Source organism: Aythya ferina (assembly GCF_964211825.1).
Source record: "Aythya ferina genome assembly, chromosome: 3".
NCBI classification, from domain to species: domain Eukaryota; kingdom Metazoa; phylum Chordata; class Aves; order Anseriformes; family Anatidae; genus Aythya; species Aythya ferina.
In genome coordinates this window covers 83,651,923-83,679,676 of record NC_140298.1, presented here as the reverse complement: position 1 = coordinate 83,679,676, position 27,754 = coordinate 83,651,923, and the positions used below count along the sequence as shown (strand labels likewise).

The 27,754-nt window shown below is 35.8% G+C and overlaps 1 long non-coding RNA gene across 2 annotated transcripts; it reads right to left on the bottom strand.

Annotated features, from left to right (window-relative positions):
• Positions 1-27,754, bottom strand: LOC311433360. Of its 2 annotated transcripts, none has more exons than XR_014690708.1 (3): positions 27,228-27,470; positions 27,017-27,075; positions 1-697 (listed from the first exon to the last, which is right to left on the bottom strand). It is a non-coding gene; the product is annotated as an uncharacterized lncRNA (long non-coding RNA). The 2 variants fall into 2 exon arrangements; XR_014690707.1 differs by lacking the exon at positions 1-697 and adding an exon at positions 12,146-12,515 and having other exon boundaries at positions 27,228-27,754.

Below are 27,754 nucleotides of genomic sequence, written 5' to 3'. Positions count from 1 at the left end.
TTTTAGTGTAACTCATTTTTAATAAACAGGACAGCATCTTTCAACTCATGTTTGACATTCTTTATAATGAGTCTTTCTAGGCATTGGCCAAGTTATCTATCATCTATTGTTATTAAAATAAAAGACCAATTTCTTTAATTGCTACATATTGCAGAGTTGCTATGAATTACTCATCTGCCCAGTCATGTCTTGCTTCTCTGAACAATCATAATAACATCTATGAAAAGCCAGTAAACTGTTATAAAGATCTATTTAAATGAAGCCTAATTTATCACAGTTTAACTATTCCCTGTGATCCATAGTAGGAATGATTATCAAAATGAAGTAGTCCATTCAGCAATATTTATTCCAAAATTATTTTGTGAGCAGCAGTAACTTTCTTTGCTATTTTGGAAGCTGTTGTATTTGGAATACTGCAGTATTATTTTCCTAAGTAGTAAACAATAAATATACCTCAGTCTGTGAGGCTTTCTGGTCTGGCATCCTGAATGCCTTGAAGCAAGCTCCTTGGGGAAGTCAAGGTGACCTTCCAAGGTAGTACATTTGAGTATCAGGCGTGATCCTTCTGCAGGCCAAATTAAGATTGTTTATATAAAAACACAGCTGTCTTGATAAAGGAAGCCATGTAGTTTTGTCAGACCACAACATTTAGCAGCATGCTTGAGATCTCTCATCCTGTTGCTTCAAACCTATCACCCTAGAAAAGAAAAAGAAAACAAATATAAAAGAATGGAACTCAACATTAGCAAAATAAACAAACACCTTCCACATGGCAAAGCTGCTGCCAAGCTACATAAATGGAAAACCTTCCATTTTTATACTGGAAGCAGAGGTAAAAATACTCTCCTTACTATCTTTGCAAAAGATGAAAAGCTTTTGAGTCTGGGGAGGAATTTTGTGTTTCTTTTCTTGTTTTCAATAACCAGTTTAACCACTTCTTGTCTATGAGAACATGCAAGTCTTTTTAAGACTAGTTTTCCCAAAAAAAGTACTGTTGAATCAATAGAACACTGAAACACCTCTTAAAGTGTTATTCCTTTTCAAGACCGCATATGGTCAAGTGCTCTCCAGAGAAATAGGTTTACTAAACTGAGGCTCAGAATCAGTACCACTGGTTCTGACATAAAGTCTATATATGCATACAAACTCCAGGAACATTCCAGGCAGATTCCAGGCAGTCTTTGTGTCTGGCACTAATTTAATGCTGCCACATAGAAATTGCCAGATTTTTGTATTCACAGTAACCTTTTTTTTCTCTTTTAATATGACAACAATGAAGTATTACAATTACTACTAAATAAATGTTCATTAGTTTAGATATCAAAATTTCCATTAATATTGCCTCTTGGTTATTCTATTTAAACCATGTGAAACATGGTTTAAATTCGTGATCTAAGAGTGCATACTCCAAAAGTCATAGTTTAAAGCTATTAACTGAAAGGCTAGATACAGTAAGAAGCTGCAGTCATTCTCTGTTAGCCTAGCATCTACAGATTTGGAATATTCTCGTAGCATCTTTTCATGTTTTGCTAATGAACAGCAATTTACTGCTGTCAATTTTACCTAAAAAAGCAAAAATGGTTTGGAATTGCAGTGGTGGGAGGGGAAGTAGAGATTCAGAAAATTACCAATTTTGTATAGTAGCATTTTGTATTGAAATATGAATAATTTATGGTGATTTCATAATCAACATTTAAACAAAACCATAGTTCAGTACTATCCGGCCTAAAACCCTAAAAAACAATTTGGCTTCCATTTTCTGAAGTCACATCTGGACCTTAAAGAACCAGTATTCCATTCACAGTACTGTGGTAGGGATCTTCCCAAAAGAGGATGTCTATCATGATGACCTTTTTATGTATATTAATGACAAATCAATTTGAGATGACTGTATGAGCAACAGTAATCACAAATATAAGAACATTTAAGAATATGAAAGTTGTGCAAAACTATAAAAGTCACTGTTTCCAGAAAAAAAAAATAAAAAAGTAGGAATTTAAAATGATTAAGTCTGAGACAATTAGTGTAACAGATATGCAGGCACAACAAAAAAACATCCTTGAGAATACAGTCTGACATAGCTGGGATTTTAGCAAAACACCTAAAAGGTAGCAAGATCTTTTTGAAGGATTCAGTTCACAGATATATGTCATTTCAAAGTGAATAAACTGACTGACTCACAACATCATCTGCCTTCAGTATTCTGTAAATAAAGGAATATATAATAGGAGTATTCAAGCAAATGGAAAAACGATTCTTCTCTAGAGTAAGAAATGTCAAAAATGGCTTGGCATCCAGTGAAGCAAGGCAAAACCCAAACAGTGTAAACAAAAGTACTAAACTATCAAATGCCCAAAACCTTTATTTGAATATTCTTCAAATGTTATGGATCTGGCAAAAAATAATATTTTCCAATACCACACCTAAATATTGACAAATACTAGTGGATGAGAAAATCATTCTTCACTTCATTTCATCCATATGCAGACAGATAAAGAATCTAGAAATTGTAATTTGGACTAAAATATGCAGTAGAAGAATAACACTATTGTTACCAGTATCTTGTGACTACTAAGGTAGTCACACTAGTGTCAATTAGTGTAGCTGGATGTTTCTGACAGTAACACACATCCTAGGAGGATTTTCAGAGATACCTTTCATTTTCAGGTATAGGAACACAAAGATGTCATTTCTGTCATCAGGAAGCAAAGAAATGAATTTCAACTTAAAAAGGTTAAAATTCTGATATGGTACTTCTTGCAGACCCCCACAGAGAGCACCAAAAAAAAAAAAAAAAGAAAAAGCAAAGGCAAATCAGCATAGGCACAGGCCTACGGGCCTACGGGCACTAATTAATGAAAAGGTTATCATAACACTTGGTAGCCCTGAAGTGGTCAGGCAGTTGGACTTGATAACCTTTGTAGGTACCTTCCAGCTGAGCTACTCTGAATTCCAAATTCTGACTTTGTAAACTCCCAGAGACTTCTGGGGTGGTGGGGTGATGGTTGTGGAAGAGTGAGATAGAGGGGAGACAGTAAGTGCAACGCTATGTTAAATGCTTAAGAATTATTCTCAAGGAAAAAGAGATTATTAGTGATTTATCATCCCTGAGGTTACTGAGACCCATGTACTAGAACTCTAAGGCACCCTAATTTTATTATTAAAACTACACAGATGTATTTTGTAGAAGCCACCGGTGTACACAGCTGAATTTTAAGCTAAGGTAACCTTGGAGCATGAAATTATTTAAACTTATCAACTCATTCAGAAGCATCAGCAAAGCTAGCTACATGTCCATTTTAAAAGCAGAACTGTGAAGAATCTGAAAGCAATTATATAATGGTTGTATAGCCTCTGCTGAGATGGTCAGACAATAGTAGAGATGTTTCTGGCCTTTAGAGAATGCTGGAATTATGAAGATGAGATAAGGATATGCACTGCCAGATGCAAAAATACTCAAGACCCAGATCACTGAGGAGAAAATTATCTCAGCCCTATGTGTGGAAGTATGCTGAAGTAGAAGTCTGTAGCAAGTATATACATAAGTGATAAATTGCCCAGAATTTGTAATGGAGATCTGCAAGTAGATGCACAACTGTTATATATATGCAGACATACATCTAGCAACAAAAGTAGACATACAAATGTCTGGCAGGAAAATTAATGACTGCCCAGAGAAGCTAACTAGTGAAGTTAGAAGCAACCAGAGAATTTCCCGAGCACACACCAAATACCATCAGGCTATATAAATATTAGTGATAGTAGTTATCAAATTTGAGCTAGTGTCCATATAAAGGATCTTGTCTTTTCTGCTGTAGTCTGATGGCACTTTGATTTGGGGCCACAAGGCTGTCTGATGGAACAGTACCCCTTATGACTGTATTGTAGCCATCCAAGTGCAGGATGCAGGTTGTGACATGGCACTGGAATGTGATGATAATGTCTTGAGGGTAAGCATGAACTTGAGTGGAGGACAGACCTTCATTAAGATGGACTGTCAATACTGGACTATCATGCTGATCTATACGAGACTGGGTTCTGCAGGATTCCACAGGTTCACATTCTTTTAATCCTGGATGAGAATCCATGTTTGGAATGTGTCATGTGATATTAGCAAAGCCCATGATGGATGTTCTGAACAACCAAGAGATAGTGAGACCAAGCCCTCTGTCAACACCTTCCAAAACCTCCAGCCATTCTCTGAGTCTCAGAGGGCCATACTGTACAGTTTCATTACTGTGTCTCCTGTCAGAGGGTGTCCATCTGGCCTTGCACAGAGTATCAGTCTTCCCTTCGAGACGGACAGATTAGTCTTCCAGGTCTCCTGCTCTGCCTGTAACTGTTCCTGGTACTTCGGAATCATCATGTGTTACAACATAATGCTTCACTGTATTGGCACAGATAGGATTTTCCTTCCTTATGGCAATAGACCTAAAAGAAGCAGATTAGCTGAGTATCTTGAAGAGAAGTAACAAGAAATAGGCCTGAAATTGATCTTCAAAGATGCAATGCACTCTCTGTGAGTCTCTGTAAAACAAGAATAGTAGCACCTGGCAGTACCATTTGAATTAGATTCCCCATTAAAGCTTCTAGATAAAAAAGCTTCTAGGGAAAACATCAAGAGGAGCTGTGCTAAAAAAGCCTAAGAAAAAAATGAAATGGGTATTTCAGAAGCAAACATGCAAGGAATTAAGTTTGATGGAAGACTAAAAGCAGAGAGGCAACATGAAATAAAGAACTATCTCATTCACAGGGTTTTCATCTGTAGGGTGTCAAGAAAGGCAAAGATGAGACTTGTAAGACATAGAAAATCTCATTCTGAAGAGTATTATATAAAGAAACTAGTTAGAAATCCTATTTCTCTACTCTCCCCCTCCTCCCAGCTCTCAAGGTCAAGTGTTCCCTATCAGACTTCCAAAGCACAAACACAAGTTAGAGAACTGTGTTATAATTGAAAAATTGCTTCTTTAGAAGTTTGAGTAAAAAATGTAAGAAGTGAAAAGTCAGGAAGATTGTTGTGGTTTCAGTGGGAAGTGTTTATTTTCAAAGTGTTGAGAAAAGATGGATTGAACATCCCATGCTACAGATAAAACATAGACACTCCTTTCTTTCACTGTCTCTGCACTTATTGTAACTAAGATATATACAGAATATGGATAAATCCATTTCACAAGATCAAGATTATGTAAGAGTACAGGCTAAAGAAGATAGTTCTTTGTTTTTCCTTCAGACTCTTGCTTATCTGAAAGGGGCAGCCTTTTAAAAGTCAATAATGGATATGAAAAAAAGGATAGAAATAACGGATATTAGAACAACAAAGCCATTCACTCTTCAAACTTCTAAATCATTCATTAGGTATAACTTTATAAAAAGTTTTAACTATAATTACTGCCTCAGTAAATTAAAAGCCCTCAATAGTGCTATTAATTTACAGTAAAGGGGGCAGACAGGTTTTACTGAACCCTTTTACTTTGAATTGTTCAAGTTTGAGAATTCCAATGGAATTAACAACTTAGAAAATTGAGATAAGAAAGGAGATGCCTGGAAAAAAAAAATAATTAAAAATAATTTAAAAATAAGAAAAAAATACTGGTGTTTCACAATTTCTGTTACTGTGAAGTATCAGGATAGAGTCTGAAATAGAATTGCACATTATAGAAAATGCTGTTTAGTTTTTAAAAAATAAAAGACATATATTTACATTTTTATTCTGATTTTGTTTGCTCTAACATCTGTTCTTCAGTATAAAGCTATATATGTGGCACATTACAAAGATAATAGTCCAAGCTATACTGAAAGCTCTACTGCATACTGACAAAGAACTCTCAAATACAGCAGCAGTTATATATAGTAATTTCTTCATATCTAGAGTGGGCAATCTCATTCAGAAGTATATATTATTCTGATGTTAATGTTTTGGAGACTTAGAGAATTAGTACCCCTGTGTTAGAGGCTGCCCAAGAAATAAAGGGAGACATGATTTTGGCCTACTAAGCATCAATATTGTCAAGTATTTTATATGATGGAAGCAATCCCTACAGAGACTCTGATAAAGTACTTGGAAAAAGAATAAGGGATAAAATACTATCAATCACTCCAAAGACTTCTACACTGAGTGGCAAACTATATACCACAGTTTTATAATAAGGTAAAAAAAAAAAAAAAAAAAAAAAAAAAAGCTTCAGAGAATAACATGCCCTAAAGATGTATCATGTCAGTTTAAAGAATTATCATTTAACTGGCAAAGAAAATATTTTAGTCATTTTGTTTCAGTGAATAATGTTATGGGAGGTTTCATTTGATTTTATAAAGCAAAATCTCAAACAAGTAATGCAAAATAAACTCCCTTTAAGAATGATTCAGACTGGCCTAGTAGTCATTGTTTTGTTGGAAAAATAGATACATGAATAAAGTGTAAAGCATAACACTACTTATACCTCCCGGGGACAGCTAAAATGTATTACTATATGCTAAGAAGCTACTGATAACTTTATTTCTTATGTAATTATATGTAGCATTAAAAATAGTTTCAATCTCTCTACATTAAAAATATTTCACAACCTTGCTTCATTTGCAGACCAGAAGAGCAAGCTTGCACAGAGAGGTGATGGGTAATGCAAGATGTTTCACAGTGTTTCAGGCCTGTGTATTTTCCTAAAAGTTCTAAGGAAAGACACCCTGCCTCTTCTCAGCTCCAACATACAAGAAAAACTATTAAGGAACTAATCTCCACATCTGAGTAATTATGTCTGATAAAGTTGCTTATCCTTTTGTGTCTAGAATATAAAGAATAAAGCATTCAAAAAAGTAGAGTTGTTCAAGAGATCCCAGCATCCTGTCTAAAAGGATGAGACACTGAAATGTGGAAAACTGAGCTGCCATATTGTCCTCAAACACCAGTAACAGTAATGCAGTTCAGTCCATCATTAACCTATAAACCTCTTTAATTTCCTGAGAAACACCATAGTGGGAGGACCTTGCTGAAAAGTAGCACAGTGTGACCTTAAAATAGGAATGCATCAGCTGCTGATCAGATTAATCCACTGGTAACCAGCCCAGCACCTGTTAGGGTGATTTTATGATCCACCAGTCACATATATATCTATATTACCCCTCCATTATTCCTGTTACTTTGTAGGGATGACATTACACAATCTTTAGGGCTTTTCTTCTCCAGGATGGAGGGATTTGCTGGTCAATACACTCTGATACAAAGGATGATTTATGGATACTGTCAGATGAAATGCTTGGCTAATCTTCAGGGTATCTTTCAAACAATAGGCATTTCCCCATCAAAGGTAATATAAACATTAACTGCGTAATCTGTAGAGGTGACAACAACATGGAACAAAAAATAAATAAATCTGTCTTTCTAAAGAAAATACCCCGTAGCCTAAAAAATATTGCTCTAGTGCAGCAGAAATCTAATTATGTGGACCGACTAACAACGCTCAAGGCTTTGTATAGGAGACTAGGCACTCTTACTGTATTTTTTTTTAAATATATATATATATTTAGTTTAAATTCCTATTTAAAGGAGTATTTACTATTATTCTGTCACCAGTAACCCCTTACCATTCAGATTTTATATATGACTGACCAGTGCAAAGCAGTTTTGAACAAAGTCTTAGGCAACTTAAAGAGAGGTGTTTGGAGTAGCACATTAAAAGTGACAAGACAGTAAAATTTTTATGTTGCATAATGTATGCTTAGTGATATAGCAACTGGAAAAGGATTAAAAGGGTGTCTCTGCCATGTGATGGAGGCCTGTCAGTGCTGGCACCAACCTGACCTAACTCATCCACATGACATTATTTCAGTACCTTAGCTCTGCCTGATTCTGTCTGGTAGTGGTCAACTGAGTTTCAGAAATAGTGTAGTCATGAGAAAGTACAGACATCTCTGTTCTATGCTCCACTGTACTGTATAGAGATATTCCTAAATCTGACAAGCCCTCAGAATTAAATTTTCTTACTTCTATTCTTAATATTCAGTGAGGATGAAGTGCAACTGCAGCACAAGTCAGTCACATTCATCTTTAAAATTGTCTATTAAAGGCTTCTGCCCCCTACATTATTTACCACTGACTTATAAAACAAAATTAAATCAGTACCAATCTGCTTCTCTATAAATAAAAGACTCTCCAAATACCACATCACAAACTCAGAAAGAAGTTTTTCAGCTAGTCCTAGAGGTGAATAGATCAAAGCTCTGTTAGAGACACCTGAAGATGACAGTGAGAAGTAGATTACCGATGTGAAGGCAGTGAATTTACAAAGCCCTTCTGTAAATGAGAGTACATTTAAGTACTTCCATTTATCATAATTGCTATCATATACTACAGTGGAAAGGATGTTCTCTGAAGCTGACAGAAGCTAAACCACCTAAACTTTGGGGGGCAAAATTTTTGAAATACAAATGTACCAGAAATACTGATAGCTAATGTTAACAGAGGCACAGATATAAAACAACCATTACTTAAGTAAAGTAAAATTTTGCCTTCAGAAGTGAAAGCATAATTGTTAAGTGCCTGGTGACAGGACGAGGGGGAATGGGTTTAAGTTGAGCCAGGGGAGTTTTAGGCTAGATGTTAGGAAGAACTTCTTCACTGAAAGGGTTGTGAGGCACTGGAACAGGCTGCCCAGGGAAGTGGTGGAGTCACCATCCTTGGAAGTCTTCAAAAGACGTTTAGATGTAGAGCTTAGGGATATGGTTTAGTGGAGGGCTGTTAGCGTTAGGTTGGAGGTTGGACTCGATGACCTTGAGGTCTCTTCCAACCTAGAAAATTCTGTGATTCTGTGATTCTGTGAACCTATTCTTAAGTTATGGTAATCTATTATTTACTACAGAAGGGATGAAGTCATATGCTATTGGTGTATGCAGCTGCTATTGATAAAGAAAAACACATTTTCTGTATGATTTAGCAAGCCAACCATCACACTCTACACCAGTAAAATTACTGTTTCATCTTTAGTCGTAATATAAACCTCAATGTTGCAATAACATGGAGGATCTTGAAAAGCTGGGGAAAAGTCTTTGACTAAAACAATAGGTGGCAATTTCTTGCTTATGAATGGACTAAAATAAACAACAATAAAAGCCATGAAATAAATACCATTAGTAATCACTACTTGCAGATGGGTTACTTAAAAGCAGGAGAAAGTCCAAGGTGACCTCTTAATTGCAAACAATGTGATGGGTGTAGATAATAACCTCAGTTATATCTCCGGATAATTCCCACAGCTTGTAAACATTGTTGCTTTCCCCTCAGGGGAAGAGCTAAAGAGTAATTTTATTATACCCTACAAAATACAGGAACATAAACAAATCTAAAAACGTAAGTATAAAGTTGGTTTACTGGAAAAGGAGACTCTTATTCTGGGGTTGACCTTGGTCCTGCAAATAATATGAAGGGAATAAATGGAAGTGAAGAAGGTAAATCCCCGTTGCTTTCTTAAATCCTCTCTCACCAGCATGTTAACTCAAATTTATTTTGTCCATTCACAGTAATGAAAAATCACTGTTATCTGTGTTAGCTGGCTGGGTAGCTTATGTTATTAGTGAATTAACTAAAGATAATTGAGATACCTACTGATCTGAAACTATTTTGTTTGATTTTGTCTTTTCAGTTATTACACTGAAAACTGCCAGTATTAACCAGCTATCCATTCAAATTATTTTATTGCACTTTACATGCAATAAACCAAACTGTTACTGAAATTACTTGATTCAGTTCCAAAACAATCAACGTCAAGATTTAAAGCTTAAAAACTAGTCTCTAAAAATAGAGACTTGTCTCTATTTGCATTTCTTCGTAAATCTATAGATTTTTTTTGGGCTTTGAGCCTTCTTCATAGAGCATCACTGTTGGTCTTTAGCCACATTGCATTGTTGAAGATTAGACAATGATAAAATGGATTATTAGCTGCTGTTACTGCCTGGTATAATACTGTTCTTACAGACTGACATCTTGTGGAAATGCAGGTGTAATTAGAAGAAAACATCATATACGACCAATCTCAAGCTTTATGTACTTGTGACATTAGGCACTCACAGCACTCATGTATAAAGAGGCTTTCTCTGAAATATTGTGCTCATGGAACACTGACTTTTGTTATATTAATAGAAAATGATACAATATAGGGAAGAGTGAGATTTAGCTGTTATAGCTTATATGTGCCATATCTTCCTTCCATCACGCTGTCATAGTGTTAAAAGATTCTACTGTCAGTTCCAGCTTATGTAAAGGTTTAAATGATGAGGCAACTTTTTTTCTACTCCACATGTACAAAGCTCCATCATTTATACAGAAGGAACATATATATGTTTTTGTTAGGGAGTCTAAAAATTAAAAAAATCAACTGTGTAAAAACTTGGTCTCTATCAACAAATTCAATACATGATAAGCTTATATATAGTATTATTTTCTAACAAATGGCTTTCATTACAAAAAGCTGAGGTTACTAAATACAATCAAAACATTTATTTGCAAAACTCTTTAAAGAAAATAACTAACTAAAAAATAAAGCCAGAATTATTTACACATTTCCACAGAGAGTAGTCATTAAAAAGTTGTTTTGAAGCTTACATGCAACACTGATGAGTGTTAAGGAGGAACTCCCACATCTAAAAACCCCCATGCTTGTTAATTCTTTCCACATGCAGAGCTATTCTTTGTATGATTTAAGGTACTTTTAGAAAAGAGAATATGTTCAGCTTGGTTTTACATAAGTGTTGGCAGAGATACTAAAAGCAATGCAGGAAAGCATGGAGACAGGTAACACAACGGTTTATTTCTTCAGAGATTTTTTTTTCTCTTTCACTGACATCTTTTGAGATGCTGAAACTCAATTATTAACCTTTCAAGCTTTCCATACAATTTCTTGAACACTTACATGCTCGTTACATGTAAATAAATTATGTAACAATTAAACAGTTTTTATTCTCAGGGCTCCTCCACCTTTAAGTCCAGATTCTGATTCTGTTAATTTTAATGTACTCTTCTTTTGGCATCAACTTCAATGGGGCTTTAACTTTTTTTTTTTTTCTTCTTCTTTTTTTTCTGTTTTTCACTAGTTGCTGATCTTAGCTTTCAGAACATAACAAAGTCCTTTTGAAGCCAACAGTTTACCAAAGTGCGACATTCACCTGGAGTGGTAGAAACCTATGTTTTGGAGTTGTGGGGATGTAACTCCTTGCCCTAATATTTTTAAGATTAATTAAGAGACATTACTTTTCTCTATATTTATTCCTACTCAATACTTATTACATTTTTTATCCTATTATAAGAGTGGATAAAATAAATTCTATTGTAAAGATGAATTTAATCTTGCTTTAAGACAGTAATTTATCTATTCAATGCTCAAAACTTTGGGAAATTTTCAGAAAAAAATTATGAAGAAGGTGCTTTTCAAGGACAAGCACATAAGTTTTAAAACTTTAAAAATATCTTTAAAACTTTAAAACTGGGTCTTGACCTGTTCTCTCACAGCCTCCTATGAGGAGAGGCTGAGAGAGTTGGGACTGTTCAGGAGAAGAGGAGACAAGAATGCAGCTTTTAGCATTGCAGGAAATCCTGCAATTTAAAGGTAAATGAGCTTCAACTACGATTACAGGATCAGTAATCAAAAGTTTAATTGAAAGCAAAAGGGATTCTTACTCAGAAAAAACGTGTAATATTTCAATTAACTGATCTATTCTGTGAACAATAAATAAACTGTATCCAAAACTACAATTGTAAGATTTGATGTCTCTTTTTTCAAAGCAAGTATGCTTTATACAATGGGAGACAGATGTTCCCATGTTTTTGTATAATTTAGTTCACTAATTTAGATCTCAGTTTATTATTCAGATGTTTTATATTGTAACTCTGCTATATTCAACTATTGATCATTTAAAGAAAGGAAATTTGCTATAGTGTATTCTAACAACTAGGTTGTTAACTATGTTTAACAAATAGTTTAGCAGATTATAATGTGTTTATGACTGTGTGGGGCTACACTGAGAAAGATAAAGGTCTTTAGAAATACATTCTGATTTGTACAGTATAAATTGTGGATTAAAAACAGAAAGGAAAAATGCTTTAAAACAAGTCAGAAAAAAAGAAAAAAACATCCTGTGCAGTGAAACAGAAGGAGGTTCTATCTCATGGTATCTCCCAAGATTTATTTATTTGATTCTTTTAATCTATTTTGTACTAGAAATAGTACAAATCTGAATCTGAATAGTACAAATCTGAATCTGCCAAATAATTGAATTAGTCTGTTTACTAATAATGCAGTTTAAAACTAAATGTCCAAGGTTTTGATGAAACACAAAGGCATCATAGCTCATGATTAATGTTGATGGTCATGATTAATGTTGATGGTCATGGGAAATATTTCTCAAGAGGAGGGGAGAAATGATCCTCCAAGAAATGAGTCTCCAGGCCTCTTTTTCCATGGTCAGTTATTCATCTTCCAAAGATTTCCTACTGTCACACTCTCATCTTCCGACTCTTTTCCTGCGGTGCTCTTCTGCAAGAGGATTGAGGAACATATTTGGGATGTGTGGTCAAATTCCCCAACAGACCCAACCTCAGATTGTCCAAAACAAATAAACCAACCTCTTGGTAGCATTTCCAAAAAGGTTTTCAGAAATTCATTACGTAAGTTATTATCCATCTCACGTTACCCTAACCCCGCGATGCAAATGTCAGCATTCTGATGAATAGGTCATGTCCAACCCTTTCCTTCATCATATTGCTGTGCAAAAAGAGCCTTACACAATCACATACTGTAAAGGTTTTTGCTACAGCTGAAGCAACCAGAAGACCAACTTGTGTACTCTATTTATAGTGTTTCTAATTATGTGTTTATTAAGTAGCAGTGGCACTTAAGATGTGCATTAGAATAACTTCCTTTTCCACTGACGGTGGCTTTTTTTGCAAGCTGATTCCAATTATCTCAAGGAGCTGGGCTCGATATGCTAACATACCACTTGTATGTATGCTTAGGACGGATTTGCAATAGTAACATCACTCTGCCTAGAGACTGGCAACTTTCAGAGATGTTCAGAAACCAGTTTAGGCAATTTGAGAATCCCTGATCTATGGTGTCCCTGCCCATGTTAGTGGGACTATAACTAGATGATCTTTAGAAGTCCCCTCCAACTCAAGCCATTCTATGATGCTATGATTCTAGGAAGTTAGAGAAGTCAAGATTATATGCAATGTCAATTCACTGTGATTCTTTTCTCTCGTTTTCTTCTATTTTTTCCACTGTAGGACAGCTACAATATTTTGCTCACTATAACTTCCATTGCTACTCCAATCATTTAAACTACACTTTTGAAAAAAAGTAGTTTCAAATGATTGTAGCAAAAAAAAAAAAAAAAAACAAACAAACTGAAAAGAAAAATCTCCTTTGAAGAGTTAATAGTACTAAGGTCTGATACAGTCCTTCTTATTTAAATTTATCACCACAAATTACATAGACAGAATAAAATAGTAGTTGTACAAAGAGTGTACAGTTCCACCATGTTACATAATTATGTCCATTCATTGAAATACAGTTGTAAAATCTCACTGATTGTTAATTCAATCAGTGAATTGAATTAATTCTCTGAATCCAATATTATTTTGTGCAAGTTTTGAAAATCTTTAAGTATCAGTAGTGGAATTGTTGTTGCCATTTTACCTCTTCCAGAAAAAAAATATGAAAAGCTAATTTTTCTTGGAAAAACTGCATGTAGAAAGGAAAGAAAACAAAGAAGAAAAGTAAAACATACTCTGCAACAATAAAAATAATTTAGTTCATGTTTGATTATCTGTAAGTGAACTTTTAAACATTACAAAGAGCTTGTCTGAACAGAGGATTCCCTTCACAGAACTGAAGTGGAAAAATGAATGCTCAAGCTTTGGACCCTAAGGAAGAATCTCAGTGTTTTCTTAAAGAAGCACTTTTTGATGGCATAATTCTTCATGTCATTTCATTATTTCAGCTAGACTTGCTCCCACTGTAGAAAAGAGTCATCAGCATCTGGTAAAGTTATTTTGCTATTTTTGTGGAAACAGGCCAAGATGTGCAATAACAGCTAGTAACTCTGTAATAATGAAGTAACCATTTCCTGGAAATTTAGGAGTTTAAAAATATTTTAAAATAAGTATCTAAAAAGCAATATGACAATGTAGAAAACAGAGTTCATTGTCTTACTCCTTTAAAAGAAAATAAAAGAAAGTTGTGTACTGATAGAAATGCTATTATGCAGCATATTATTCAGTAGTTACAGACACTCTGCCTACCTGCCCCTGTTTTGCTGGTCAGTATAGCTACATCTGAACTCCACCTCCAGCAAAGGTCTGGACCTGTGTTCATTTACAGTCTTGCCTTGCACACTTTTTAGTACCGACCACTGAGCAAACTTGGGGTTATTTGAAGGAACACCCAAAAATGAAGCCTGTGCTACCTCTTCACGAAGACCTAAACATGTAATTTGAGGTGTGGATTAGGAAGACATGAACTGTAGTCATTTTGGTACATTTTGGACATTTTTGGACATTTTCGTGGACACAATTGTAAATTGTGGGTACAAAAATACAAGCAGGAAAAATGGGAAAATCTCTTTACTTCGCAGTCATTATTGTCAACCCAAAGCTATTGAGAGAGAAGGGAACAGAAGCCAGATTTCCAATGTCCCTGCCCTGTACTAGACTTCTTCTCCTCCTTCCTGTTTTTCCTTTTCATCTTGTTGTGGATGGATTTGTTTATTTAGAAATCTCTTCAGCACTATTGCAGAACAAGCTGAAGCTAACAGACTCTCAGACTGAAGTATTTTGTTTGAACTCTAGACTTTACTCTGGCACTTCTTTCTTTTACCGGATTACTGTCTCCTCATTCTCAAAAAAAAAAAAAAAAAAAAAAAAAAATATATATACTAATCATTTTAATTGGCTTACAGGGCTCATGATGATTTTGACAACTGATGTAGGTTTGATAAGTACATGGCAGTCATTTATTAATGTTTTGGTCAACATTTCTCCATGTTTCATTCCAGGAAATCCTTCTATTCAATCACAGTCTCCAGAGGTGGATGAGCTGGGTGTGGGTACAGCTTGCTGACCTTACCAAGGTTTTTCTTATGCTGCAAACTGATGATCTTGGAGAAAACTCTTCTAAAAATACTAAAAATATCACTCATCCTGTGTTTTTAGTTTCACCAGTGACTTGATATTTTTTCTTCCCTCTCTGCGTTGGCCTTTTTCACTCCAATTCTCTCTTTCCCACATAAATGCACAAAACCCACCGCCCACACTTAAAGAATTCCCTCATCTGGTCTTGTCTAATTACTGTCTTCAACATATACAAACACCTGTATTTTTCTCTAGGAACCACATTTGGCTTTGCCCACATGCTTGGATTAGTATTACCTCCTATGATGGCCAGTCTCTCTTTGGATGTCTACAAAGAGGAGGGGTGAAGAGCACAGGCACGGCATAAAAAGCAAACCCTTACACACTGAGGAGATTTTAAGACTAGCTGATGCAGTCTAGATAGATGTTGCAACCTTTCTTACTAGCACCAGACATAAACTCAGATGGAAGAACACTGGAGAATCATTTCAGAAGATCATTGTAAGGCTTCTTCCCATAAAACTCATGGTAAGGAACATTAGAAATGAAGGAGTAATCTATCTATGCATGTATCCCAGGATATATGTGTTTAAAACCGCAATCTCTAGGCTAGAACTATTGATCAGGGTTGAGAAGATTTTAAAATAATATCTTGTAAAAAATATCAGTCATGATATGTTGATACAGCAACTTAACCAACAGCACATACTCTAACTGATAATTTTGAAGTAATGAAGTAAAATCATTACAGTGTTGAGGCCTAGTTCTGCAGGACCATATGCACATCTTTGATTTCAAACAATGACTTGAATTGTGTTCACAGATCTAAGGATTTTCTTAAGTCTTTGCCGTATTCCATCAGAAATGAAAAGAAAAGAGGAAGAACTGAACAGACCCTGAAGGAAAATAAATAAATAGATAAATAAAAGTACAAGTCGAAATAGCTTTGTGGGCCAGATGCAGCAGACAGCTCAGGTGCCTAATGTGCACCTCAGACTTAGATGCATTATGTATCAAGCGTTTAAATCAGACACACTCCCCTTTTCATGTTTTCTATTAGGGTCCTCCGTGTACTTCTGAGGATGATGAGAATCATCCATATCTCAGTGAAATAAATTCATAAAATACACCTGAAACTTTGAGACCCCTATAAATGCGGCAGCAAAGTGGTTTTCTATACTATATCCTATAAGCCAGGACACTCACCTTATCGTCTTCCATTTAGAACCACCCCAAACACCACCTCAGATTGCTTTTGTGTTTTACTAAATAATTCCTCCACATGAAACTCAAGAATGATGCTTAAAACAGGGATTAAAGACCATGAGATTTTTCTCCTAGAAAAAGGTAGTAAGTAGTAAAATAAAAGAGATTCCTGATTCCTCATAGATTATCTTCCAAAGATTCCTGATTTGTCAGAGATTTTCTTCCTGACCAAATAATTCTTGAATTCCTGTATACTTTCAATTAATACAATGAAAAATGTTATCTCTCCTTTAATATTCTCTAGTCTCTGATTAGGATCTTATTATGGGTGGTGAAAGTTGTGGGTCTAAAAGCCTTTAATCAGAGAAAGTTACTGACCAAACTCTTGTACTTTGAGAGCAAATGCTATGAGTAGTAACCTATTTTACAAAAGATGGGAACCACCACGTGTGTCTCCAGATATAACTTAATGGAAGGAGCCCTGCCAAGCTGTTTTTGAACTTAGAGACTGTTTTTTAACCCAGAGTTTAGAAATGCTCTCTGAGTTTTTCACCTAAGTAAAGAAATAATTTTTAAAGTTCAGAGCAGATCATCTCTGGGCTTCAGAAAGGGGAAACATTCAAGATGTGTGTCTACCCTCAGCAGCTTCCTTTCTAGCATTTCCACCATATCGTTAGTTTAAGGCAGCTGCCGGTTGATTTTAGGCAGCCAGATTCTCCAGGTGCTTCAAGTTTTGAATCTCATTTTGATGCACTTCATTCTCAGAAGTGCTGTAGAAGCATCCAGGATGCTGATTTGGTGTTCTGAATTCACCAGGAGAAATGGACTGAAAAAGGTTACGTTGCAGACAGACCTAACCTGGGCCACTGCAGATTCTGTGTTTACCAAGGAAATAGCTTAAAACAAGGTTGGTACTACTTCCAGGTCATGAAGTGTCTCAAAGCTCCCTAGATTCACTAAGCAATCCTTGTAACCTTACTTCCCTCATTGAATTAGCTTCTATGAGCCAGAATTTTTTTTTACCATTTTCAAAACCAAGCATAGCTTTGCTAAGTATGACAAACTTTCCTTTTCTGTCTGACAACTCTGCTGTGATTGGGAAGAATCTGCTTCACACCAATTTGAAAATCTTCCCAGTAACAATTGTAGCCACAAAGTGGAAAAAAAATCTCATCTTGTAACACTACTGAAAGCTATTAGAAAATTGGGGACGCGTATGTTTGGGGATGTGCATATATATGTGTGTATATATATTTATATATATATATGTATCACTAAATTTTTCTTCAGGAAAAGAGTTTGAGTGGAGTTTCTAAAATTTCTCCAATTAGCAGCAGTGGTATCAGTTTGATTCTGTTACTGGTTTATTCACAGGAAATGGCTTTACAGCATAGCAACACACCACAGACAGGATAATTAGGTACTGTGTTTGGGGCACTCACATTAGGTTTTCCTCTAATATACCAGAAGAGGAATATTTTAAAAAAACTTTTCAGAAGCAGTCCGCATGTCTTAACATCCGGAATAGTAAACTGTCTTGCTACCTGCACGTAATCTGCTGCTCCCCAGTATCTGCAGGAAATCCACAAGAAAAACCTCACTTACGCAAACATTCACCACAACAAAATCATGTGATCAGCAGGGTGAAAATAACAGCCAAAGCCTGATGCTGCTGGAATACACATGAAATCTAAAAAGCTCAAACTATCTACTCCTCAGCATTTCTTATACAAACACACATATATATATATACACTTGCATTTTATTGTGTTATATCACATATATATAAATAATATCTACACGTACAAACATAACATTAAAATATACAACTTTACAAAAAGAGAGTACCACCAACTTTTATGTGAATTTTTAAAATTTATATAAAATGACCACATTCATACTGGGAGGACACATACACAATGTCATCACTCTGTGTTGTTATAATCCTCTATGTCAATAGAAGTCTTCTGTCCTGGTTCTAACTTGTTTGCTTTGTAACTGTCTGAAGTTGATGTCTGACCTTTTGGGTTTGCAACCTACATATATATTAACTTCATCCAGAACTGTAAATTTTATAAAAGCAATCACTAGATAGTTGTCAAGAAAAACAGCAAGATCCTGCTGTAATTTACTACGTATCTCATTAAGAGATACTAGACAAGTATTCTTTTCTTAGTCCTAAAATGTCCTAACTTAGTCCTAACTTCATGGTTAGTTTGGATAGTTTGTTGGGTATTTTGTACATTACTGTACAATACTTATTTCTTTAAAATGTAAAATGCATACATCAGACCTTTAAAGAAAAAAAAAAATTACAAAAAGCATGTATGTAAATTAAAAAAAATGGCATATCAGTGTTTATTTCTGAACAAAAATATATCACAACACTAGGGAAGAGTGAACTGCTGCTGTCAGAACTCAAGCCAAATATGAATATTTTCTGGAGTTTGAAAAGATTACACAAAAGTTGCTTTGTTTTCTTTCATTTCTATGCACCCTGGCACTCCCTGGCTTCAGCCAGAAACACAGATACCATACAGTATGAGAGAAAATCTCTTCCACTGCTACTGTATTTCAGCTCTGATGAGAAACAGGAAATACCAGCAGTCTCATGAGAATGCCTGTTTTCTGAAGATCTCCAGCTCAAATTAGGATGATTACACAAATCCATCTGAGCCTGAAAATCTTCTGAAATTGGCCTAAGTGGGATACAAAAAGCATAGCAGAATGTAGTAGCCTCATCATTTGAAGACACCCATAAATATGAGGTGAAACAATACTGTTTGTCTGACATCTCTACAAAAAGAATTAACTCTTGATAAATATTGAATTGGAAACCTTGCCAACTCTAAGCAGGGATCTCTACATTTAAAACCTCCTTTAACAAACAGATGAAAGCAAGTATTTTCAAACAAAGGTTCCTGTCTTTGTGATAGCTTAAAGGGACTGGATTTTTACAGGGTGCTGGTCACTTTTTCTGATGAGTATAATCCTTCAAGATTTAACACTAAGTACACAAAACCTCAGCCACTCTGAACTGTAGTTTTGAAATTGTTGATAACATGTTTTAAGAGTCAAACCCAAAAGTTTTCAATTTTGATGAACAACAAGTGAGTACGCACACAGAATGGCTACACTGGTCCTAAAAGTAATGCTGATGACAGCCAAGAGCAGATGCTTGGAGATAGAGTACAAAAGTAGAGCATACAGAGTGTCTTACATGCCTTAGACGGAAGGCATATCTGGGCCATTATGTTTACTGTCAATCTGGCAATGTGAATATATCGTATGTTGTGTTTGTTTCTTTTTGTAGTTGCTTGTTTGTTTTAACTTCATTTTGAAAACCATCATACTTTTGGCCTCAAAATCTTGGGACAATGAATCCAACAATTTAATTATGCACTGTGTCGAAAAGTACTTCCTTTGTTTTGCTTTTAAGCTGCTTTTACGGTTCCTGTGTTATGAATTGCATAATCATTCCTTACCTTCTCTATGATTTTATTATGCTTTTGACTTTCAGACTATCTCTGCTCTTTTTCCACACCAAAAGGGTCTTTCATAATCTATTAATTCCCCCTGTGCCATACTCCTGACCATTTTTTTCCCCATACTTCTTTATATCTTAATATTTACTTTCTGGAACTAGGCAACCAGAACTGCACTTAATATTCAATATGTGGGCATATCCTGGATTATTTAGTGGTGTAATGACACTGTTTATTTTTCTCTCTTCCTTTCCTCATTCTTTTCACGTTTTTGACTGGTAATGTGTCAGCTGATGTTTTCAAAGGCCTACCCAGAGAGTATAAGATGTCTTTCCTTAAAAGTAACAGCTCACAACTCATTTAAAGTCCATTGCTTTGTAGACATAATTAAATATGATTCCCTCACCCTCCCTTTACATTATCAGTATTCTAAGACTCAAGACTCTTTTTACCCAGTTAGTAAAAATTACAAAATCCATTTGTAGCTAGCCCCAGTTTTGGCCATCCTGAACAATTTTTGATTATTGGAAAATTTCCTCATATCCTTGTTCCACCACTTTTTTCCGCCTCCTTATGAATAGCTGAACAGCACATTTCCCAGCACATAACCTCATGAGACTCCAATGGAAACCTCCCACCACTGTGAGAACTTACCCATCTTTTAACCAGTAATTTATCCTTGAAAAGATATTTTTTTATTTTCTCCAGCAAAAGTTTGGTCTCCAGAAATCATTGTGAAGGCCTTTGTGAAAAGTTTTTTGGAAATCCAAGAATGCATTATTCTCTAGACCACCCTCATCCACATGCTGCTGGCTCTTTATAGGAACTGCAATATTTGAGACTGGCTGTAACATGATACTATATATATCGTACAGTTTTCATGTGGACTACAGATACCTGTAGTATTCTAGGGAACTGCATTGCTGCCTGATTGCAGCTATGCTAGAGACTGGATTTCTTACAGCAGCTCAGTTAAACTGAGTTCCAAGGCTAAAATATGAACATGAAATCTCTGACAAAAGCAGCCAGGCTAGTTCTTAAGAGAATTGCATGTATCTGAGAAAAAGACTAAGCTGAGCTTGAATCACTGACTAAAGAAGCTGTGGACAACTATGGGGAAGTAGCAAGTACCTGCAAAAGCTTCTGTCCTGTCTACATCCCTCTGGAAGAAAAAGAATAGCTAAGGATGTACAGCCCTGCCAGGTACATACAAACTTTAGCTGGGGTAGCTCCTGAAAGATTTTAAGAGCTTTGTCATCGTGCCCAATGTTCAAGCAATTTGAATTTTATTATTTTTTTTCAGCCATTGAGATGTTCTAGAGGAGGAACATAAAACACAGGAATTGAAAAACTGAATCAGAGAGGGTGGTCAGACTAGGATCTGTGATTACTATCATATTTGCAGTAGATCTCAGTAGATGTACTACAGATTCAGTTAAAGATTATAATGAAGTACAAAATTATATCTGTTCTTAACTTTCTAAATCTCATCTAGTTTGGGTTTGTGTTTTTTGGGGGCAATACTCTCATCTCATATTGAATCCTCATTATTTCTAGACTCTTCTGTCCTGTGGAAGATCCATTTCACATATTAAATATCAATTGTGTAATTATTTTAAATCTATTTTAAATGTATTATCTTAAAATTCCATTAGCATAGCCTAGGGTTTGTATTGTGAGAGAAGATAAGCAAATATATAATTATCTCACAACTTTTTATCTAAACTTGTCTTAAATCTAATGATTATTCACCCTAAATTTAAATCAATTATTATATATTTCATAGAACAAGCAAAGTCAATACAGCAGAAAGGTTGTTCTACAGCAACTTGTATTCCCCGGAAGTTCTAACAAGTATGGATTACAAGAAGGCATCTAAACACTTCTACCTTGAGGTTTTAGGGTTCACAGTTTCAGATATTTTTGGCCAGATTTAGAAAAATATAAACTCTGGATGACTTTCAAATTAGATATCCAAAATATTCGCCTCTGTTTCCCTTTAGTACCTTTCCTCTTCTCTGTACCCTCTTACTGGTCCACTTCTTTCATTTCTCTCTTGTTCATGTTCATGTCTGACATTGTTTTCACTCCACAAGCATGCATTCAGATTTTTACGACATACTTTTTTCTCTCATTTTGTAAAAGTACTAGATAAAAATACAACTGTAAAAGCCTTTTTATAACACTGTTACAGGCTCCCATTTTAATAGCTTCATTTGTCTTCATAATACTGACCCTGGTGCAAGACCGCAGCAGAGTGCATTGCGGCCTGTAACAAATCCCATCAGACAGTCCCGATAAGGCCTTTCCAGCTAGAGACCATTCAGACTGTATTTAGACATAACCACACTAGGCCTGCAAGCTGTCATATTTTCCCTGGCCCCAGCAGGCTGCTGAGGCAGGCTGCTATAGCAGGCTTTCCCTGCCTGCTCTACGGTGTTTCCTGTATATAGATTTTCTAATGGCCCCCAGGTCTGTTTTCCTGGGCCTTCCAGACAAGGGCTGACTCTACTCCCATCCTCCCTTCACCCTCTGGGGGCTCAGGGATTACAAGTCATCCCTGAAGAACATGCAGGACTGAGGCATTGTTTGCATGCATCTGCCTGGTTTAAAATAAATTTCGGGCATTCTTTCAGGTGAGGTCATAGGACTCTCAGGAAACAAGAAATCCAGTCCAAACACATCCCACATTCTGCCAAGGGCTTCTCCTCCAAATCACGAGATCTGTCGTCCGTGCAGCATGCTTTCCTTTTTCTTGGCTGGCTCCACAATGGAACCAGTCCTTGTTATAATAAAAATACTGTCTGTTTTTCTCTCTGTCCAAAGCTTCCTGCCTTAGAGCTTCACTGGACAAGTCAATACCAAGTGTTGCCTCTGCAATTATGGCCTAAGGCATGATATACTCTGAAGCCTGTCTACATCCTTACACAGGTGCTTGCAGGTGGTATGTTGGTTGTGCCAGTTAATACAGGAAGACTTCTAGTACCTCCTATACCTCTACTGAATTTAGGATAGTATATGCAGGGCTGCCATCGTTAATATGTCCAAACATACTGTCTTGAGGGCAACTGTCATAAGATAGCACAGATATAACCTTTTAGTCTTCCCTTCACCCATCTCCTGAAACTTGCCAGAAGTGTGTTTTTTAAAACTCAGCATTAGGCTGTCATTTCTTTGTCTTCCTTTCTGGAGGATTTCCACATTCAAACCACCATCTCCAGCAGAGCTGTTGGAGAAAACCAACTTCATGAACGATGTATCTATCTCTTTGATATAAATTGGGCCCACTCAAGTTTTTTTATTGCTGTAGGCAAAATCAAACACAGAGGTGGCAGAGAAACTGCCCTGTGCTCCATACCCCACCCAGTCACCCCTCTGTTAGTCCACCGGCCACACAACCTCTCCTTTCAGCTGCAAGGAGTGCACATGGAGACTGTGCAGAACAGGGCTGAGCCAGCACATAGCAGGGCTGCCAGCATTCATTAATATGGATTTTACTTGAGATGCTCACTGAAAACCTTGTCTACAAGAACTGCCCTGCTGATGGTAACAGCAGGGTACAAGCAGCACAGTTTTGGAGCTGCATTGCAACTGAAGAAGAAAAGAATCCTTTTCTGTCTTATTTAAAGACGAGATTTGCCCACTTTTCTCTGTCTCTCTGCAGGCACCAACCCTTGTGTGACCATGCTGATATCCAGATAGCTTCATGGTCCTCCCATCCGCGTGAGAGGGACCGAAGCCCAGTGATCCCATGCTGTCTACATTGGACACAGAAGCTTGGCAACATCTGTCTGACTCCATACACATGGAAATGTTCCCTTGCACATGTATGGTAGTTCCCCAAATTGCAGCAGTATTTCTACAGAGAATAAAATGTATAATCTAGAGCTGAGAGCAACAAGATAAGGAGGATAACAATTTTATTTTATGCTTTACATAGATGGTACTGCATTGTGTATCATTAATACTGCATTGAAATAAGCAGTGGGTAGAATATGTGCCTAGGCAGTAATAAAGTAGGCTCTGGAACTTAAATACATAATCTTCAAAACTGAACTTTAATCCCTGGAAACCTTTCCTAAAACTAAGTATAGTGGCCCTTGTTTGTTTGTTTTGTTTTGTTTTAAAGTTGATAACAAAACAATATAAGTTGGATGGGAAAGAAAAATATCAGTTTCACTCTACTGACCTCTCAACATGCCTCTAAAAATACCTATTTATCATCATCTTCTATACTGCATTGAGATGGGGGATGGTAACGACAGAAGACTATAGTCTACTTTATAGTCTATAGTTTAGCAGGCAATACTATCTGCGTTTTATTTGGTGGATAAAAGATAATCAGAAAAAAAAGTGTCATATGACCTGCAGTTTCCTTATCTTGTATTATCAGCCCACTTTCTGTCAGAAAGCTAGGCTTTGTGGAAAGTGCATTAAAAGCATTTTTGCAAAAGGTCATAATTGCAACAACTGCTAGCATTTCCTAACTAATCTACTCTTCAGTTAATTATAATATCCAGTAGATGACATTTCTCTATTTGTAGATACAAAAAATGTCCTGCTCTTCATAACACGTACATTTCTTCATACAATTTCACATATGTATGGAAGTAATTTCTTGTTATGGTATTATATGGACTATTAAAAAGAAAACATTAGCTTCAAGGTGCCCTGACTGATAACTCTTCTTGTATTTTCTAGCAGGCCTAGATGCATGGTATGAATGTCCTGAGGAACAGGGCTTTTACATCCTATTTGTTATCTCTGCAATAGAAACAGATTTGTAGCATGATGAGAAGGAGGATGAGTATGGTGATACATGTATTTCCCTAGCAAAAGACAAATACTATTTTCTCCTGCAAATACATATGTAACAGCTACTGTTTCTACTCTTCAAAAGCATTTTTGTTAAGGAAAGTTAGCTACTTGATCTATGTATAGCCTTTTTTGTAAATACATTTATTCTAGTTTGTAAGCAAAGGTTAATCAAATAAACCAACATGATTTAAAACGGAGTGTCAGTCAGAAATAGACTGGGGATTCTTTATGTATCTGATGCTGCCATAACTTAAAATACTGTCAAGTTTTAGGATCAGGTTGTATCTCTTGTTCTGCTTGTCTTTGAAAGACAAACCAAAACCTGGAAATAAGTAAAATATAAGACCTTTAGAAAATGTGATTATATCCACTGATCACGTAATAGTGAAGAGATGAAGAAAAAATTACAGCAGTTCAGTAAAGCATTACAGTGTCTTCTGTCAAGTATTCCTATGGATTATTAAATGGCAGATAAATAGGAAAAGGTCATCAGGGCACTTTCAATGATAAACAAACATGCCAGGTCTAGGGCATACAGTCTCTGTGTCCACGGTACTTATAAACAGACTAAGTGTCACATTTTCTCATCCCAAAATTGCACATTGCAGAGAAAAATTTCAGTTAATTGGGAAGTTGGAGGCGATGACTTGAAATGCAAAAGCATTTCAGTTGCTGAGAAATGTTTCTCCTTATTTAAAAAAAAAAAAAAAAAAAAAAAAAAAAAAGAGAGAGAGAGAGAGAAAGAAAAAGAAAAAAAATACAAAAAAAAAGTAAAATAAAATAAAAAAAGAAGCATCTCCGGAGGTTCACTGCTAGCTTAGTTTCTGGTTTGTGTCAACTTGTTTATATCAGCTGCTGATTTGCGTCACTGGCTTGGCTTTGTGGTTGTATCTGGGGCCTGATGGACACCCTGGTGCATTAAGAAATTCACCACAACAGTACAGCATGTTAAGATCAGATAGCACAACCTAACGTTGTTTTCTTAAGCACACACACCACACACAACTCGATGAAAAAAAATTACTGGAGGCAGCTAAGAGAGGCAGATTATCAGTTTGATGCAAACCAGCTTTAAATTCAGATAATGAGGAAAATGTCCATGTAGCACAAAAAAAAAAAAAAAAAAAAGTGCATGCCAAATATTTTTAAGGGTTCCTAAAAGTTGTATATACATTTGTAAAAGTGTTTGTATTTCTAGGAATCAAGATACCTTGCATCCCTTCACTTCCTCTGATTTTTTTAATAAAAGCATCTTGATCCACTGCATATTCCCTGTGGTGTGCAGGAAAATTTTGACTTTAAGATGTAAAAGATTATTTTAGTTATGGCTTAAATTAGCTACTTGGAAATGAAAAATGAAAAAAAAAAAAAAAGGCAGAAAAAAAGTTGAACCTCCTGAATAAGTTTGAGTGTTTGATCTGGTTATTTCCAATACTAAGCACGAGATACTTTAGATGCTCTGTTTAAAGCACACACACTTTATAATATATTTCTAGTGTCTGGAGTGCATATACAGCAGAAATCAACATTGCATTTTATTACATACATTGCATACACATACATAACTAGCTAATGAAAATGCCTATCTAATTGGGCACTTTAGAAATGAGGAAAAGGGTAGTGCATGAAGCTTCTTGCTATACCTGTTCTTTCATACCTGAAAGGGCCAAACAGGAACTACTGCAAATCTGAGGGCAGACTTCAACTAAGCTAATAACAGTTTGTGGCACATTTTCTGTCCAAATTTAAACAACTAAGCCTTATAATTTTTTAAAGTTTTGTGATAGTTCATAGCTGGCCTAGCAAATAAACAAAGAGAATAAATGACTGAAATCTTAACAGAGATATAAGAGGAAATAGTATGCTTTCAAAATCACATTTGCTTTAAGTGAACTTCCATTAAGAAAAAATGAAAATAGTTCCAATGGCCTTAAACATTAAGATGTTTGTGAAATAAAACTTTTTTTTTTCCTTAGAAATTATAAAGTTGACCAAATTTGTGTTAAAATATTAAAAAGTCATTCAAGGTAAACGTTACAGCTAAAATGTTTTGATCAATCTATTTTACTTTTTTTTTTTTCCCCGAGAATTTTAAAATTATTTGGCTGTTACCCAATTTGAAATGAAGTCAGATTTTGAAATCTCAAATTCTTTAGTAAAGTAGAATGATTATCCTTGAGGTTGTTCTCATAATATACTATATTTCAGAAGTGGGAGCTGAAATTCTAGACATCATGCAATGAGTCCAGGAATGCCTATCAAAGCAAAAACTGTCAAAAAACAATAATCCAACTTCTAAGTAATATGTCCATCCAGCAAAAAGCATGTTATAGTCATATTCTCTAGATCTATTTTTTGGTAGTATGGTCCCTTCCAGCAGAATGTGATAACTGCTTACCTGCATCTTTGTTATCTTTCCTTGTTCCTCATGAGGACAAACAGATATGATGCTGTTGCCTGAACAGAAAATGGAAAGGAAGGTCAAGAGAGCTGCAATATCAACTTGACACATATGAAAAGATCCTACAATGCAGGAGTGACTCCTTTAGCAGTGACCATAACATCACAGGGGGTATGCAGTATCACCCCAGCGAACCAAAAAAACTGACCTCTGTATCTGTCCAAACATACAATGCTCCTTCTCATGCCAAGAGCCTTCCCTCCTTGTACTATCTCCCATGTGTTAGTATTAATTCAAAGCATTGTATGTCAACCTGATTGAAAGGTATACTTTAAAGAGTATATAAGGCTGGTTTCAAGAGTATTCTAAGACTGGTTCCATTAGATCATGTGGATCAAAGAGAAACATATCACTTGACACAGTTCACTATGTTTGATCTGCCTTTTAAAGTAAAACACCAGATTCTGTGCAGGGAGGTTATGATTTAATCTTTCAGAAATGCAAAAGTTTAATAAAAATATTAGACTATTATTATTATAATTATAATCCCTGTTAAAGCATAATTGTGAAAAACAAAGCAGTCTTGATTTCAGTCAACATCTATTGTAGAAGTTTCCATCTCTGTCACTCTCTCAGGACTCCTCAGCCCTGGAACTGGGAGCTTCTGAAAACATCATGAAGTGTTAACACAGCTGGTGGGGTCTGCCACACAGCTGGAAGAGGCACATTGAGGAT